Raw genomic sequence first — 9,421 nt, 5'->3', positions numbered from 1 at the left:
GTATCGATCACTAATCACCCCCTGATAGTTATTTTGAAAATATATTTCATGTACAGAATTGACCTCTCTACAGATTTATTATAAGTATAGAAGATTACTGTATCACTTAAATCAAAGCTAGACTAAAACGAATGTTGTGTTCAGCTACAATCGGAGTGCAAATTAATTGTTAATCTTTGTTCAATGTACTTTATTTTTAAGCCATGATTTGCAATCTGTTGCTGTACCTTAATAAATAAATAAATAAATAAATAATAGAAAGTAATAAAAACCACCGGTTATAGGGGCATTTTTTTGAGAAATTTATCAAATAACCAAAAAAACACGAATTTTTAAGCAGATTTTTTTCAAAAAGTATCATTTTTTATTATTTGTTGGCATTTTAACAAATAAATAATTAATATTTGAAACTAAGATTACCTAGTTAAATAAAAAATCACAAAATTGTCAGCCATTTAGGCTTAATGTGTTGGCGAATCAGGGAATTACAATCCCAATTCCAGGGTAATCGGTTTCGGTACCATGTGGCAACATCGGCCCAATCCGGCCCATCATGGCGGTTGTTTACTATTTTGTTTATTAAGCAGTTAATTTCGTTTGAGATTGTTTACAGGAAATAATCATTGTTTTATCACAAGAATTGGTGCAAAATTTTGTAGTGCGTGGTTGCGGTAGTACGTGGTGTCCTGGAAGTGACATAAGATTCCACGCGTAAGTGTTTATTTCGTGATTTCCGACATTGGATCATTGTAAACATTTTTCACATTTTTTACAGTAATTTCTTCCTAAAACGTTTTACCAGTAATTACACTTATCATTTTTAATGATACCCATGTCAAGAAATAAAGATTTTACATTGGTTTCATTGAATTTGAGCAATTTTATATTTTTTGTTTATTTAGAAAGAGCGAGTCTGCCCACAGAGAGCGAGATAGTGATACTTAGTTTGTGCTTCAAGTAGGTATTCGGAGTGTGGCCTCCATTTTTATCTGTAGCTTCATGAATCGGAATTACGTCATCTTGGCGCTCCAACGCGCAGTCACACAATTAGGCGAATGGTTCAGGAAGTGGCGTATCGAGGTAAATCCCGAAAAAAGTGCAGCAGTGTACTTTTCTAGGGCTTTGTCTGCGAAACGTCCTCCGGTTCGCACTCGTCCTAATGTCCCCACCCATCTCACCTTATTTGACCAAACTATTCCTTGGAAAAGTGAGGCCAAATACTTAGGTGTCACCCTCGACCAGAGATTAACGTTCGCTCCGCACCTCAGACGCGTCTTGAGCCGTGCAAACCACTACATCCACCGACTCTACCACCTAGTTGGAAGGAAAAGTAAATTGTCACTTAGAAATAAGTTGACAATTTACAAAACCTGCATCCGTCCAGTGTTGACTTACGCCAGTCCGGTGTTTGCTCACACTTCCTGCACAGACCTTAAGAAATTCCAGACCCTCCAAAACAAATTCTTACGCCGAGCCGCGGATGCCCCGTGGTTCGTGCGTAATACGAATCTCCATAGAGATTTCGAGATCCCATCGATTGATCACTTTATGAAAGAAGCCTCTCGCCGCTACTTTGATAAAGCGATCAACCACAAGAACCCTCTTATCGTTAGCGCCGCCACGTATACACCCCAAAAAGATGTCGCTGCCCAATACCGACGACCTAGGCATGTCCTAGACGACCCGGACGATCCTATTACCGAATTTCTGAACACAGACATCACTGCCTTAAGCACGCCAACTACTCCACAACACAGTAGCTCGTTACACCGTACTCGCCGGCGAGTACGACTGGACTTTGGTCCAACACCGCGGTGGGCAACCCTCTAGTTGGGTTCGCCACTGATCGGGCGCCTTATGCGCTCGATACGGCCCGATCGCGAACGTCGGTCTGCGACCGACGCGGACGAGCCTGGGCTTCGCGTAGCGAAGCCCAGGCTCGCCCGCGTCGGCCTCGTCGGGACGCGCACCGACGATCGCCAAACGGCTAGAGTACCTTCTGTACTCGCCACTCTGCCCGGTGAAGCTGGAAAAGCTCCTCAAGCTACAAGCGTGCGTCCCTTCAAAAAAAAAAAATGGCATTCTGTTACGAGCAGTCGTCAAGTGAACATCTCACTATCTTGTGGGCTAATTCAAATGCATTTGTCGAGAGTAGAAATCGTCTGTCAAATAATTTTCTAGTAATCAATTTTGAACTGATTGTCAAGGTACTACAGTTGAAAATTGAATATCAAAGCCAGACTACGCCTAATGTCAGATCAGCCGATGGTAGATGCCAAATTTCCAATATCGCGTACGAAGACGGAGAACTTTGTCAATATAGTGGTACATAAAGGTCATAATTAGTGGATGCCGACGATTTTCGCGCTGTCATCTCAACGACTGCCCACCCTTGTCGTTAGAGCAGTAGTATCGAGCTCTCTCCGCCGAATGTAAGTTATTTTTTTATAATTATCTCTGTGTTGATATTATTTTGTTATGATATTATTTTGTGTTATATTATATTGTTACTATGTTATTTTGTGTTAATTTGCTGGCCATATTTCCACTGTGTTGCTCACAAAGTAATTAAATATTGTTAATTACTGTTGAATAATATTTTAATAAATACCTCCCATTATTCTCTAACATAATATACGTTGATTCCTCACAAATGATAAGTACGTTTATTTCTTATACTATAATGTTCTCAAAAAATATAAAACCAATACTTTTAAACAAAAAATATCTGTGATTCTTAAATAATAAAAATTATTATTTTGTAACAATTTTAGATTTCCTTGTTATTATTTGTTAGTGACGAGTTTTAGAGTTACATTTTATCACATTAAACTATTAGAGTGCTATTATCATTGACTGATTAATGCAATTGCGCATCTGTGATTCTAAAAGTAATCTAATAACTTTAATATTTTGTGACAGTTAAACTTACTTTTATTGTTAATCAACAACTGATTAATGTAACTACGTATCTAAGATTCTTAAATAATAATATTTTGTAATAATTTTAGAGTTACTTTTTATCACATTAAGAGTGTAATATTGACTCATTATTGCAATTGCGCATCTGTGATTCTAAACGACATCGAATCTATAGGTTTATGACCATAATATTTTATGACAATTAAACTTACTTTTATGCTGAAGATTTTTTAAACAGTGACTGTTAAATAAAACTGATTATTATTTACACATTATTTTTGTTTTATTTTCGGTATGCAATACCGAGGTGGAACCTTTTAGATCTGTGTCATCCTTCACGTTTAGTGAAATACCGGGGTGGTTGAAACTTGATTTGATCCATCCGCCCCGTTAAACGATATACCGGGGTGGTTGACACTCCATGTGGTCCATCCACCCCGTTGAACGCTAAGACTATGACTACCGGGGTCGTTGAAACAGTTTTTCCCATCCACCCCGTTGACGGGGCAGATCCACCGGGGCCGTTGGGACTAACCCCAACGACTCTCTAAAGCACAACATTTATAAAAATTTTGCTGCGGTAATGCACTCGTTCAGCTTGGGTCATCTATAATAAGTTTTTTGTAGCGACGTTGCCGTGTTTCACGTTGGAAGAGCGGCAACAACTCAAAGCATGTCAAAACCATAAACGTGCCATAAAGCAAGTTAACTATTATGTCACACTAAAGACACACACACAACGACATTATAAAACTTTATTTTATCCCTTTCTCGCACTAAGCTTTGCGTCTTGAGTGTTGCTGTTTGTACGTGAGAATCCTTTTCCTGAACAGTTAGTTACAGTACAGCAACAACAGAGTTAAGTAGGTACGGCACGGTACCTATTCTGCTCTATAATGATGAGCGGTTGAGCCGGCTACTAGTTCAGACCACCTTCTTTTGTGTTCTGTGATCATTACACGCTAAGAGAGTGTAGGTATCTACCCTAAGTAAGAGTTATATTTAATTCCCTAGAAATAAAATTGGTAAAATGTAAAACGTAAATTTCACAAAAGTAACTAAGCTTACTTAATTAATAATACTCAATATTAAATATTTTATTGCATCCATTATGTAGGTACTTAAAATTAGAACATTATGGACCCTGTAGGGCACGGCAATTAGGAGAGAGGAGGACCACTCTAGATCAGCCGAAAAACTAGTTAGAAGTTAAAGCCTTATAATTTAAATAGGCTCACTTAAAGCATTAGTGTTTGGAGATTAAGTTCAAAAACTTTGTTCAAACATCACCTAAAGGCGCTTGGTACCGCCCGCCGCCCGCACAGCCCCTGCGTACCCCGCTACACCACCGAGTGCATGCGGCCGCCGCCCCGGAAGAGCAAGACGACTGAAATCATTCAGTCGCGTCCTCGTAAATACCTAACATAACATTTTCCTGATTTTATGGAATTTTCCGTGACAATTTAAAATATATTTTTTTGGCATCATGCATCAGTGTTATTTAAACTACCACACATGAGATGAGCGTTGTTTTACAAAACCACATCCTGTATAAGGACATATCATTAAATAATATAATTTAAATTACTTACAGCTGTCACCATGGCCAAGAACGTTGATAGAATTATGTGCCCCATGTCGAGGAAACTCATTATACGGAAATTGTCGGAAAGGTAATATAGCCCCCCAAAAACTATGAGCATAGTGTGGTAAGGTAAAGTTTCTCTGTGAATCCGAAAGAATAACGGCTGGAGCTTGTCCTCGAATATATTTGATGGCCATATTCCTGATGGGCCCAAAGCATTTTTCACTGTTATTATGTAGCTCAGAGTCGATGGGTTTTGGTGACTGAAAAAAGTGCAATTTGTGATCATAAAAGTTGTGTATTATTTATTTAGTTTTCCACATTTTAGTGCACCTTTTGGAGTCGGTTCTGTTAAAATTATTTTCACAAAACAAATAAATTATAGTAAGTAAATAAATATGATGATGATAAACTACGAGTAAATATGTATACTTAGTTATCTTTTGACAAAAAATCTTTACTTACACGGCGGGCATAATTTTAACTAAATAAAATTACAACAATACAACTGAATTTCACCCATCGCAAGGCTATGAATGACTTAGTATTTTGATGCCGAACACATAAACATTTAAAAATATTTTATATAATTATCATATTTAATGCAATAATAATTAGCTTAAATAGCACAGTAAATAGATTAAAAGTAGTCTCGCTAAAACAAATGAAGGTAATATTATCGTGAAGAGTGCTTTCTTGTTGTATTCTTTGCACACTTTTGACTTACAGGTCATCATCATTGTTATCTCAGCCATAGGACGTCCACTGCTGAACATAGCCCCCCCCCCCTCAGCAGATACCTAGTCTAGTAAAATTGTCGTCTGAAAGGGGTGGTACCTTGTGTTACTAGCATCACTTCATAAACCATATCACTTTGTCGGACCTAAGTAGGTACCTATAATTCACGTACTTAGGGTGGATCCAACCAAACGAGTAAATATTAATCCAGAATAAATCGTCAGTTTTGACATATTTCCCATACTGAAACTCAATGTGCCAGTGGAGATAATCTCGGATTAAAGTTTGGTCGAATCGGGCCTTAAACGTCTTGAGAAAGATCTAGAATACTCTAGATGTAGAGTCTAGATAATTTATGGAAATTAACTTAGAAGGTCCTTCTTTAGATTAAGTAAGAGGTGGTCAAACTTTGCAAACCTACTGTATTATGTGTGCAGTACCGAGAGACCTCTATATCTGGACAGGTGACATGTTGATAAGCGTTTAAGAAGCTATACTTAATGTATCATTATAATCACCGGTGCATTTTTTTTAATGAAATAATTACCCTAAAATAGCATAGATATTATTTAGAATACTTAAGCATGAGGGAAAATTTGCAGGTGCATTATGCCTACTTCGAAATATTGTTGGTTGCTTGTTACTCTTTCACGAAAAACTACTTAACGAGTTTTGCTGAAACTTTACATTATAAGAATAATATAGGGCACAAAATAGTCTTTAATTAAATAAAAATTCTTACAATTAATTTTATCTTCTAAGGAGGAGGTCTTTAAGGGCACTTTTATACGCAGTTACTGTATATTAAGAACGAGTATTACTTTATTATTTAAAGATTATTAGCAATTTGTATTGCACAAATTACTAATAGTTTCTTTAGCCCCTCGTGGTAAGCTAGATAAGCTTGTGTTACGAATGGGCTCACCACAATAGTCGAGCGGTGGGATTCGAACCCGCATTCCTCGGATTTCGACGAGTCGGCCAGTCCGACCACTTCATTACGCCAAAGGACAATGGGCAAAATGGTACCCGGCTCCAATAGATATGCTTCTAGTGTCGTTTGAAAGGTCTTACCAAGACGAACAACTTTTACTATGGCCACTAGCCTCAGATCTGGTTGTGTTCGAAGATAAACATACTTTTTTGCAAAATGGTATTCGGCTCCAATGGTTATGTTTGTAGTGTCATTTGATAGGTCTTACCAAGACGAACAACATTTACTATGGCCACCAGCCTCAGATATGGTTGCGTTCTGAGCTAAACTGACTTTTTGTGTAACCGAAGTATCATTCGTGTCCATCGTATGGTCTTAGGTTATGCGAGGCATGAAGGGTTTACTGTTCCAGTATCCTTCCTTAACTCTATAATTATTAATAGGGATAATTGTGAAATAAATGTTTTTATTTGAAGAACTACTAGCTACCCCCTTATTAATAAAAAGTTATGCCTAGGATGAACCTTGGATTTAAATGACATTTCCATACCAAATGACAATTTAAGCCAGAGTTCAACTAGGGTGTAACTTTTATTAATAAAGGTGTTGGAGTTTTATCACTTCTTAAAGGTTTTATTGTGGGTTGCTAAAGCGAATAAACCCACAAGACCCAATAAGTCCACCCACAAGATGGACCGACGACCTCATAAAGGGTGGCGGGAAGGCGCTGGATGCAGGCCGCCACCAACCGGCCATTGTGGAAATCCTTGGGTTAGGCCTATGTTCAACTAGACGTCCTATGGCTACAATGATCATGATGATGATGATGAAAGCGAATAAAATGCCAATGGCTTGGGTAGTTCATCGTAGGGATAATCCTTTCCTTTTCAATGTTTATTTTAGTTATATTAATAGATTCTCGTCATAGTACATACTCGTATACATGGATGATTGTGTTATACTTTCATATAATACTTATTGGAATTACTGCTTTCAAAACGTGAATTAGAACTGGCCCCATAGCAGACATTTTTCTACATCTAAAGGCCTTTTGAAATATATATTGGTTATGGCTATTGGAGCGGGTACCACTTTCCATACATTTTTGCCCATCATCCTTTAAATATATTTTTTTAATTAAAATTCAAGTGTGCGGCTTTGGTTAAACGCATGTTGGGTGGTAAAATAACATTTAATTATGTGTCATCGTGTCATGCAGAAAATTATAGCATATTGGCCTTCAGTGAATAAAATTAAATAATAATAGCCTTTTGGAACTTAGGATAATGCAATCTTTTTCTAAAATCCTACGAGTAAGAGTTCCGTAGATTTTCATTGCACCTCATAATATAAGGATTATCTATCTATCTATATATAAATAAAAATGAATTGTTGTTCGTTAGTCTGATTAAAACTCGAGAACGGCTGGGCCGATTGAGCTGATTGTGGTTTTAAAATGTTTGTCGTAGTAGTCCAGGGTAGGTCTAAACGGTGAGCAAATAAGGAAAAATTGCGATGGCTTATTTATTGCCTTTAAGGCGGAACAGAGTTCGCGGGGTCAGCTAGTTTTTAATAAACATAGGTACAAATGAAATACAAGATTACCCAGGAAATATCTCTCTCTATAATATACCTACCTAGTACCGTACCAGTATTTATCGTTAGTAACTTTCCCTATCCTAACGTTTAACGTATCCCTAGCTTAAAGTTTTCCTTGAAAGTTCATGAAAAGGAGTATTCTAGATTTTTTAAGAAAACAGTTTATTTTTTAGAAAGGACGCCTTACCTATACCCTATCAATGACACCCCGCATCAAACAAACTCAAGTCATTGCATTATCTTTGAAGTTATAAAAACAATATAAGCACTGTACGAGTATAAGTAGGTATGAGTTAATCGATCATAGGCCACATGATGGAGTTTATCTAGCATTTTACTATCATGTAAATAAGTACAACTTTTGTAAAAAAAATATTTAGCTATAAATAGGGAATAACAATATATTAATTACCTTTTTTAATTGAAATTATTGGCGAATTTATCGCGAGTTCTCAAAACAGAATTTAACAATTCTTCCGTGTTGCTAATCTATAAAAAAAAACTACCAAATTGCGTTTAGTTTTACGCAATTCGTGATTCATTTCATACGAAATGGAAGTTTCGATCAAAGTCATCCCGTGAAACAAAGTAACCCTGGTTTACGTACCTACTTACGATAAAGCTTTAGCCAAACCAACGAGAGCAGATCGCGTCGGCGATGGCGATCACTGCGCGTGCATATTGCAATGACAGGATTGACAGGACGCGCGTTCTGTCATTGGTCGCCTGTCCTAAAGGCTCCCGACGACAATGAGGCTCGTGTGGTACGGTAGAGTCGCCCTGTGAAATATCACGACCACCGAAAGCTTCTCTCCGAATATTTCCGCCGGCCATGCGCCCGGAGCGACCATAAAGGTCCTTATCATTTTGAAATAATCCAATGCTATTGGGGACTTCTCTCTGCAAAATGTTAGTCGTATGAGTCATGAGATGTACAACATTGTGGCGAATTGACTGAATACACTGGCGTTTCCTGCAAATTGTACCTTCTGAATAACATTTTTAGGAAGTAAAACTCAGAAATACGTTCAACAAAGAAGTTTATAAATACAGTGATGGTTGAGTACAAAGCTTTGAATGACGTGCGTCTTTTACAACTTTTTTATGAATATGCGAAATTAAAATCAATGAAAGCAGATTCAGTAGACTCCTGCGTGTCTTTTTGTGAAGAAGACGTTATATTGCAGTAGCTACGGAATATCGTGGTGGTACATCTCCTGTAGCATTATGCTCGTAAGTTAAACTTTTAACCTCATTGATAAATTGATGGTTTTATAAACCAAATAGCACAAGCAGGCCCACTGCGTCGTGTTATGTACCTAGTTAGACCATCGCACTCGTTGCCAATTAACACAGTAATATTCTGTATTAAATTCCTCTGTCAATGCTATCCTTGTACGTTCTGAATGTAATCACTCGTTAGAACTGACATATTATTATGAGAATATTGCACATGCAAAATGGAATTAATATCAAGTATGTACCTACCTACACTACTACTTACTCGTAAGTATGTGGTCATTACGCATTTAAACCAACTTCAAAATGCGTCTTTTGACCTCAGGAAGTAAGTAGGTAAAGGTAGGTAAGGTAGTAAGTTTTGCTAAATGTAAAATTTCGTTAATTAATAATCTTTGTGTAAA

General features: G+C 37.3%; 1 long non-coding RNA gene across 1 annotated transcript; it reads right to left on the bottom strand.

The window, feature by feature from the left end:
- Positions 1-4,514: 4,514 nt before the first annotated feature.
- Positions 4,515-5,059, bottom strand: LOC114362609 (uncharacterized). The gene is made up of 2 exons (XR_003656701.1): positions 4,973-5,059; positions 4,515-4,770 (listed from the first exon to the last, which is right to left on the bottom strand). It is a non-coding gene; the product is annotated as an uncharacterized LOC114362609 (long non-coding RNA).
- Positions 5,060-9,421: the final 4,362 nt, after the last annotated feature.

Source organism: Ostrinia furnacalis, unplaced genomic scaffold, assembly GCF_004193835.3.
Source record: "Ostrinia furnacalis isolate ACB-3 unplaced genomic scaffold, ASM419383v2 OfSCF6654, whole genome shotgun sequence".
Taxonomy (NCBI): Eukaryota; Metazoa; Arthropoda; class Insecta; order Lepidoptera; family Crambidae; genus Ostrinia; species Ostrinia furnacalis.
This window is presented reverse-complemented; position numbering and strand designations above follow the sequence as displayed.